Below are 10,292 nucleotides of genomic sequence, written 5' to 3'. Positions count from 1 at the left end.
AAAAAAACAGTGGCAAAATAGAGATATTGCCTTTTCATGTGATTGTTAATTGAAATATTAGCACACACACACATATATTTGTTTGATCTCATCAGTATTTAGGTGAGCACTGTTGAAATAACGTACTTTGTTAGTTTTTTTTTTTTTTTTTTTTTTTGTATCTTATCAAATCATCTTGCAATTTAACCCATTTTAGGTTTTGGTTTTTCCGGAAAATAACTTTTTTTGTCATGTAATTCGCACTTTTCTATTTTTTGTAATGTTAACGATGAATTTGACTTTTTAGTCTTGTAATTCGTATATTTTTTCTATTTTTGGTCATGTTACATTGAATTTTCGTTTTTAGTCCTGTAAATTATACTTTTTTTTTCATTTTTGGTATTTCAACTTGTATTATATTTCATTTTTGGTCATTTTTTAAATGTAGTACGCGTTGGACTTGGCTAAAAAAATACTAAATGAAGGAAAAAGCATACAAGTTATATGCAATGAAAAGAAGCGCAAATTAAAAGGCTAAAAATATAAATTTATTATTAACAATCAAACACATACACTAACATTTGACCACCAAAATATCATAGTTCATAAGGATATTGTTGTAATAGAGCTAACATATCTTCACAATGATATGATATTGTCCACTTTTTGCATAGGTACTGATGGATATGCTTTTGGACTTTACGTACCCAAAAAGCTTCATACCAATTGAGATTTTCTTTCTATCTTATTAACTCGTGATTTTCCTTGTGTATTTTTAATGCGAGACTTTGGTTGATTCTAAACAATCTTTTCTTCAAACGAAGGACTATCATTCTTCTCATGGTTCGGACATTCCCACAATCCCCATTTGTCCATTCTCGAAGCAACTTCTCTCCACTGTTGGGAGCACACGCTTTATATGAAATATTTGGAGCACTGTCTACCTCGATATCATCAAAGATTTAATGAGAGCCTCCACTTCTATCGTTTAAGTATCCGAAAATTCTAACCACATGAAACGATCTAAACCAGAAATCTAATACCACTTGTTGTACAATGAAACTCACATATCTCCACAATAATATGATATTGTCTACTTTGGGTATAAGCTCTCATAGATTTGCTTTTTGACTTTACCCAAAATGTCTCATACCAATAGAGATTTTCCTTCTTCTTACTACGATCTTCCTTGTGTATTTCTAATGTGAGACTTTAATTGAATTTCGAGCATACATATAATATCCTAGTACTATGTTGTATGCCATGAAATATTATTTTTTTATTACATGTACCATTCAAGGTAATGTTACGCCAAAAAAAAAGAGAGCCTATGATGGTTAATAAATTACATGCTCGTAAAACTTTATAAAATGAAAATAAACACATGTTAACGTATATATAAAAAGTTTTATGGTAATATTCTACATATTTACAAGAGAGTTGTTGGGAGGAGGATTCGTTCCTATTTGGGTAATCAATTATCACTTCTAAGGCACATGTGATTTAGGGAACTATGGGCCCTAAATTGATGGGGATCATGTATATAAACCTAAACCGGACACATGATCCCCATAAATGTCGGGTCCCGTGGTATTCCTAATTCACATGTGCCTTGAAATTGATATTTATTTCCAATTCATGCAATCGATTAGTCAAGTACTGTGAGAACTCGAAATTTCAACAGTAGATAGCATTTTGCAGCGGCTAGCAATATTCAGCAGCAATGCAAAAAGTTCAGCAGAAGCTAACAATTCCAGCAGCAACTGATATTTCAGAAACTGGTATGTTTTCAGCATATGGAATCCAGCAGCAGAAGAGTTCAGTAGCGCGAGTTTCCAGCAGACAGTTACTGATTCTGCTTTTGACTTGTAACTGAATCATTTAATATGGAATAAAGGCTGTAATGGCACATAATGGCAGATTATGGCCATTTATTTGGGAGGCTAACAGTTAGAAATTTACCTATAATTAACACCATCAAATCTCTGAATTAGTGTTACACAAATCTTGAGTACCACTTGAAAATTTGAGTTAAGAGAGTGCCTTTGTTCAAGCAGAAAAATCCAGTAGCGAGAACAACAGATTTCAGACTTCAACCGAAACTCCTAGCAAATTACTGTAAGTGGGCTTATGTATAAATATCTTGAAAATCGTTTGATGACTTCTGTTTTGAAGCAAAGTATATGTATTTTTGAATTCTTATATCTGATTTTTGAAGCACTGAAACCTAGCGAACTAATGGTAGGAATATATATTTCTGAACATTACTGAATTCTAATTACTGACCTCACCCCTTAGAGGAGAGAACATATATGAGACTGATATCAGTTTAGCCATGAAATTCACAAACGTGCTCAGTGCTTACTTGTTAAATTTCTGATTTCTGTCCTGAATACTGATTCCTGTTTTGAAAATAAGAGTTTCTGTATATTATTTGTATGACTGTTTCTGTTGAAAATGACTTTTAAATCGGGAGTTATTCCTGCCCCCGCTTACTGAGTGACAACCATATCACTCACCCACCAAACCCATCTCAGATAAGAACGAGGAAGAGTTATTAGAAGAAGAAGAGCAGATCCAGTTCTGGGGCTGATGAAGAAGACTGTCATTTCTCAGTTCTAGTTTATGTTTTTCTAATGCATCTGTTAAGACGTTGTTATATTTGTTTTACATTTTCGCTGTAAAACATTAGTCATTTGACTTTGTATCAGACAATGGATATTCAGTATTATGAATAAAAGACTGGTTTCTGAATTTTGTACTTCCGAGGCTTGTTGTTTTCTAATGTAAATTTGAAAGCAACGCCGGTGTCGACCAACCCCATCCCTGGGACGTGACATTGAAGTGGTATCAGAGCAAACCAGGTTTCATAATCTGGGGAGGAGGAACTAGAAATAATGAGTTCGGATAGACTCCCGAAAATAAGTTCTGATAAACTACTGTAGTAGACTACTGAAAATAAACTACTGTAATAGAATACTGAAATGAGTAGAAAAAAAATTCAGTAGGCCAAAATCAGTAGATCGAAACCAGAAGATGACTGAAAAACAGTAGCATCAAAACCAGTAGTCTGGAACCAGAACCAGCAGATAGAAATCAGTAGATCGAAATGCAGCAGACTGGTTTTAATAATGCTGGAAAGCAGCAGACTCAGAATTGCAGTAGGAAGTGAATTCCAGCAAGCGCATGCAGTAGGACTTGCAAAATTGTATGGAAGTTGAGGTGTTTTTCGCACAAACTTCAAATGGCCATAACTTTTGATCAATGAAGAATTTTTACTATTAAAAGATACCGTTGGAAAGCTCTCGACGAGGAGAACCTAACCTAGAACCATAATTTTGTGCCAATACCGCCGACGAACCCCAAAATCCTTCGTTTAGATAGTGATATCGTCATTTCCGTAAAAATTTTCAATTTTTCAAAACTTTGAGGAATTTTCATTTCCAAACGGCTCAGTATTTTTGCACCAAACTTGGTACACTTCATGATCTTGGTGTGAAGAATTTTTAGTAAATTTTTCACGTGATTCTAAGTCAAAAAATTTTTGAGCTAATTTTTCCCTTTTAAATATTATAGACTGTACTGATTTTGTTCATTTCAGTAATTGTCTATAATTCTTGAGATCATTTCTGAACCTTGACTCACATGTTTTGGATGTAGATCATGGCTGACCAGAGTAGCTACATTAAGAGCTTAGAGAGGAAGCTAGAAAAACTCAAGGAACATAACTATTGCTTAAAGCTGAACAAAGATGAATTACAGCGTAGAGCAGAGCACTTGAGAAGTGATGTTCAACGTTATGCTCACTATCTGCAGAAGGCACAAGATAGGAATAGGAAAACTCAAGAGGAGTTCGAAACCTCCCAAGAGTCTGTTGTAGAATTAATCGAGTTACGTGATAACTTGGTTGAGAAGATCCAAGTGCTTAAGGATCAGAATCACCAACTCGTGCACCAGCATAATCAGTATGGTGAGCAGACTGATGCTCAGATTCATGAGTTGCAGAACACTGTTGAAGTTCTTAGCGACCAGAATGCAGTTCTGCATGGTCATATTGAACATCTGGAAACAGTAATAGCCAACCATGAAGATGAACACGAGGAGGATCCCGAAGAAGAAGAAGAAGTCGAAGAGGATCCTATGGATTTGGGATTAGGAGAAGTGATAGATTAGACATTCAGTAGTAGTTCTTTGTAATAGCACTTGTTCCATTTACATTTCTGTTAGCATTTTCGATGTTCAGTTGTAATTGCACTTTCGTGGAAATCAATAAAATTTATTTCTATCCATTGGTTTCATATTTAATTTTTGAGTAATTACTCAATCATTTTGATTCCTTTGTATAGGCTCTATTCTGCCAACAACCTTAGAAATTTCATATTTGTAGGAAATGGACGGGAGATCCGTGAGAAACAATCGCAACCCTCGTTATGGAAACCGCAACAACAACCGCAACGATGAGGCTTCACAACAACCACCACCAGCAGTTGGACTCAATCAGGCTGATCTGATGGCTATAGCCACGATTGTGGCAACCACGCTACAAGGGTTTGTCAACCCTAATGCTAATCAGCCATCGCCACCACCTCCAGCTCAGAATGGGACTAAGCAGCATTATGAGTCCCTCCGAAGAGCAAGAGTTCTGAACTTCGATGGAAGCTCCGATCCTGAGGTCAGACAGAATTAGATGAAGGAAGTGGAGAATCATCTTCGACTACTTGAGGTTCCACAAAGGATCAATGTAGATGTGATTACACCATTTCTTGTGGATAAAGCAGCCAAATGGTGGGAAGGAGTCTCACCAGCTATGTCAGGGACGGGACCTATTACGTGGCAAAGGTTCCGAGAGGTATTTCTGAATCAGTACTTGTCGACAGCAGTTCGAGTGCAGAAACTGTCAGAATTTGAAAGCTTGGTTCAAGAACCAAACATGACAGTGGTGGAGTATTCATCTAAGTTTCACTCATTGGGAACTTACTCCCCAACAATCATGAGAGACGAAACCTTGAAGATACATTGCTTCAAGAAAGGATTGAACAGACGCATTCAATCTGCCCTTACTGTTATCGAGCCCAACAGCTTTGATGAATTGATGGGAGCCGCCATCAGGGCTGAAAACAACATCAAGAGGCGTGAAGGTGGGAACAAACTCAAACGTCCTCAGTCAAGCCAGTACCAACCGGGCCAACAATTCAAGAAGCCTAGGTTCTCAAGCAATCAGTTTACTAGTGCTCTAGCCCAAGGAACCACTTCTTCTCAATCAAGCAGAGAGGAAGTCAAGTGCCAAACTTGTGGATTCACTCACACTGGTGAATGCCGTAGAAATTCTGGAGCTTGTTTCCGTTGTGGAAAGATGGGCCACCGCATTGCTCAATGCCCTTTTTCAGATCCAAGGAATGGTCCAGCAGGAGGAACAACTCCAAACAAGCCTAAGGAGAACAAGCCCAATGCTCGAGTCTGTGCTATCACTCAAGAAGAAGCTGACAATTCAAATGATGTCGTAGTTGGTACCACTCTAATCAATAATATACATGCTTATTATTTGATTGTGGTGCTACGCATTCATTCATGTCTAAGAGATTTACCAAGAAGTTAGGAGCTAAGCATGATAACTTAGAAGAACCATATAGGGTAGCAACTCCTGCAAATCGGATTTTAGAAACTCACATTCTATATCGGGATATTAGTGTTCTCATAGAAAATCAGGGTTTCAAGGCAAACCTAATCCAACTAAACATGGTGAAATTCTATGTAATTCTTGGAATAGATTGGTTAGCCAAGAATCATGCTTTAGTAAACTGTCATGGAAAGACGATAACCATCCAAGCTCCACACCAAGAGAAACTTTTATTTCATGGTAAGACAAAAGAACGAAAGACTCTTCTTTCTGCTTCTCAAACTTGGAAAGCCATGAAGAGTGGAAAAGAAGTTTACCTAGCTATGTTAAGCGAGGTAAAGGAAGAAACCACACTTGCACTAGAAGAGATTCCGGTAGTACAAGAGTTTCCGGATGTCTTTCATGAAGAACTCCCTGGCGAAATTCCCAACCGCGAAGTGGAATTTGAGATTAATTTAGTACACAATTCTACACCAATCTCAAAAGCACCATACTGTATGGCTCCAGTAGAGTTGAAAGAACTCAAAGAACAACTTCAAGAATTGTTGGATAAGAAGCAGATCCGACCCAATGCATCTCCGTGAGGAGCCCCTGTACTATTTGTGAAAAAGAAATACGGGAGTATGAGGTTATGTATCGACTATAGAGAGTTGAACAAGATTACAATTAAGAATAAATACCCATTCCCGAGAATAGATGACCTTTTTGATCAATTGAAAGGAGCCAAGGTCTTTTCAAAACTCGATCTGAGGTCAGGATACCATCAACTGAAGGTCAAAGCGGAAGATGTTCCTAAAACAGCCTTCAGGACAAGATACGGCCATTACGAGTTTACAGTGATGCCGTTTGGACTGACCAATACTCCAGCAGCATTCATGGACCTCATGAATAGAGTCTTCAAACCATACCTCGATAGGTTCGTGGTCGTATTAATCGACGATATTCTGGTACATTCTTCAAGTGAAGAAAACCACAAAGAACATCTTCGTCTCACCTAGAAGACGCTGAGAGAGAAGGAACTGTATGCCAAGTTCAAGAAATGTGAATTATGGCTAGAGAGCGTCACATTCTCGGGACACTTAATATCAGCAGCAGGAGTATCTGTGGACTCTAAGAAAGTTGAAAAAATCTCAGATTGGCCTAGACCAAAGACTGTGACAGAGATTCGAAGCTTCTTGGGATTAGCAGGCTATTACCGAAAGTTTGTTGAAGGATTCTCTTCAATAGCAATACCTCTCACCAAACTCACACAAAAGAACTCAAAATTTCAATGGAGTGAAGATTGTGAGAAAAGCTTCGAGACTTTGAAGAAAAAGCTTACCTCCACGCCAGTGTTGGTATTGCCAACTGAAGGCAAAGACTTCACCATCTACAGTGATGCATCTAAAGAAGGTTTAGGATGTGTACTGATGCAAGAGGGAAGGGTGATTGCATACGCGTCAAGATAGTTGAAGTCGTATGAACAGAATTACCCAACACACGACCTCGAACTAGCTGCAGTGGTGTTCGCACTAAAAAGTTGGAGACATTATCTTTATGGAGCCAAGTGTGAGATTTTCACTGCTCACCAAAGTCTCAAATATTTGTTCACTCAAAAGGAACTAAATATGAGAAAAAAACGATGGATTGAACTCATGAAGGATTATGACTTGACGATAAGCTACCACCCAGGCAAAGCCAACAAGGTAGCAGATGCTTTAAATCAAAATAATATGAGTAAGGTGATCCTGACATCACTTTCAGCACAACCATGCCTTCAAGAGACAATCAAGATAAGTCAAGATAGAGATTCTTCTTTAGTGAAACTGAAAAAGCAAGCTAAAGAAGGAAAATCACCAGATTTTGAGACAGACAACAAAAGAATCTTGTGGATGAAAGGACGATTGTACGTACCAGACATTGATAACCTTCGACAATAAGTAATGTCTGAAACACATAAGTCAAAATTTTCAGTTCATCCTGGCAGTACCAAGATGTACAAAGATTTGAAGAAAAATTTTTGATGGAGTGGAATGAAGAAAAACGTGGCAATGTTTGTTTCTACGTGTCACGTGTGCCAGCAAGTCAAAGCAGAGCACCAGAGACCTGGTGGACTTCTTCAACCATTAAAAATCCTGGAACGGAAATGGAAACATATTTCCATGGATTTTGTAGTTGGTTTACCCAAGTCGAGACAAAGTCATGATGGAATATGGGTAATAGTAGATAGACTGACGAAATCTGCGCATTTCTTATCTGTCCGCATGAACTATAATTTGGACAAGTTAGCAACATTGTACATGAATGATATCGTGTGATTACATGGAGTTCCAGCTAGCATACTGTAAGACAGAGATCCTAAGTTTACATCTCGATTTTGGAAGAGCTTTCAACAAGCTATGGGAATGAAAGTTACTCTTAGTACGGCATATCACCCTCAAACTGATGGCCAAACTAAGAGGACAATACAAACTCTTGAGGATATGTTGAGAGCGTGTGCTCTAGACTTCAAGGGTAATTGGAGTGAACATCTGCCCTTAACCGAGATCGCATACAGTAATAGTTACCACAGTAGTATTGAAATGACACCATACGAAGCTCTGTATGGACGAAAGTGTCGATCACCACTGTATTGGAATAAAGTAGAGGAAAAAGCCATCGTTGGACCCGAACTAATCCAAGTAACAGTGGATAAAATTGCTATGATCAAAGAGCGACTAAAAGCTGCACAAGATCGACAGAAAAGCTGGGCTGACCTAAAAAGAAGACCCCGTGGAATTTGTAGTGGGAGAAAAGACATATGTGAAAGTGTCACCCATGAAGGGTGTAATCCGATTCAATAAGGCTGAGAAACTGAATCTCAGATATGTTGGACCTTTTGACATTCTAGAGAAAGTGGGAACACTTGCTTACAGACTGGCACTTCCCCCTGATATGTCAAGAATCCAAAATGTTTTCCACGTGTCACAGTTAAGAAGATATATTTTCGATCCAAGTCATATTCTTGAAGCTGGACCACTGTTGGTTGAGGGAAATTTAAATGAAGAACTGAAGTATGAAGAAATTCCAATTCGAATCGTGGATAACAAAGACCAAGTACTGAGGCGACGAACTATTCCATATGTCAAACTACAATGGTCCAACAACACCGAAAAAGAAGCTACTTGGGAGTTGGAAGAAAAGATGCGAGTACAATACCCTTACCTCTTTGAGGATCAGGTATAGCCAAGTTTCGAGGACGAAACTTTTCATAAAGAGGGAGGGATGTGAGAACCCGAAATTCCAGCAGTAGATAACATTTTACAGCGGCTAGCAATATTCAGCAGCAATGCAAAAAGTTCAGCAGAAGCTAACAATTCCAGCAGCAACTGATATTTCAGAAGCTGGTATGTTTCCAGCAGATGGAATCCAGCAGCAAAAGAGTTCAGTAGCGCGAGTTTCCAGCAGACAGCTACTGATTCTGCTTTTGACTTGTAACTAAAGTATTTAACATGGAATAAAGGTTGTAATGGCACATAATGGCAGATTATGGACATTTATTTGGGAGGCTAACAGTCAGAAATTTGCCTATAATTAACACCCTCAAATCTCTGAATTAGTGTTACACAAATCTTGAGTACCACTTGAAAATTCGAGTTAAGATAGTGTCTTTGTTCAAGTAGAAAAATCTAGTAGCGAGAACAATAGATTTTAGACTTCAACCGAAACTCCTAGCAAATTACTGTAAGTGGGCTTATGTATAAATATCTTGAAAACCGTTTGATGACTTCTGTTTTGAAGCAAAGTATATGTATTTTTGAATTCTGATATCTGATTTTTGAAGCACTGAAACCTAGTGAACTAATGGTGTAATATATATTTCTGAACATTACTGAATTCTGATTACTGGTCTCACCCCTTAGAGGAGAGAACATATAGGGGACTGATATCAATTTAGCCATGAAATTCACAAACGTGCTCAGTGCTTACTTGTTAAATTTCTGATTTCTGTCATGAATACTGATTCCTGAATACTGATTCCTGTTATGAAAATAAGAGTTTCTGTATATTATTTTTATTAATGTTTCTGTTGAAAATGACTTTTAAAACCGGGAGTTATTCCCGCCCCCGCTTACTGACTGACAACCATATCACTCACCCATAAAACCCATCTCAGATAAGAACGAGGAAGAGTTATTAGAAGAAGAAGAGCAGATCCGGTTCTGGGGCTGGTGAAGAAGACTGTCATTTCTCAGTTCTAGTTTATGTTTTTCCGCTACATCTGTTAAGACGTTGTTATATTTGGTTTTACATTTCCGCTGTAAAACATTAGTCATTTGACTTTGTATCAGACAATGGATCTTCAGTATTATGAATAAAAGACTTGTTTCTGAATTTTGTACTTCTGAGGCTTGTTGTTTTCGAATGTAAATTTGAGAGTAACGCCGGTGTCGACCAACCCCATCCCTGGGACGTGAAAAATAGGCTTGAATCCTGATGTGACATCGAAAATGTTGACATGAAATAGAAAATTACTGTCTTGTCAGATGTCACATCAGTAATTAGACTAAAATAGTCGAAAATTAAAAATTAGTATATCAAAACAAAACTTTTACAAACTAATGGTCCAAAACCTAAAATTGAAAAAGTTAATAGATCAAAAAATAATTTTCGTTAAAAAATATCATGCATATGTTTTTGTTGTATGAAAATGATTGACCTGAATTTATTCATGTGA

This window comes from Primulina tabacum, chromosome 18 (genome assembly GCF_025594145.1).
Source record: "Primulina tabacum isolate GXHZ01 chromosome 18, ASM2559414v2, whole genome shotgun sequence".
In the NCBI taxonomy this organism is placed as follows: Eukaryota; Viridiplantae; Streptophyta; class Magnoliopsida; order Lamiales; family Gesneriaceae; genus Primulina; species Primulina tabacum.
The sequence above is the reverse complement of the archived record's forward strand: the minus strand, read 5'-3'. Positions refer to the sequence as shown.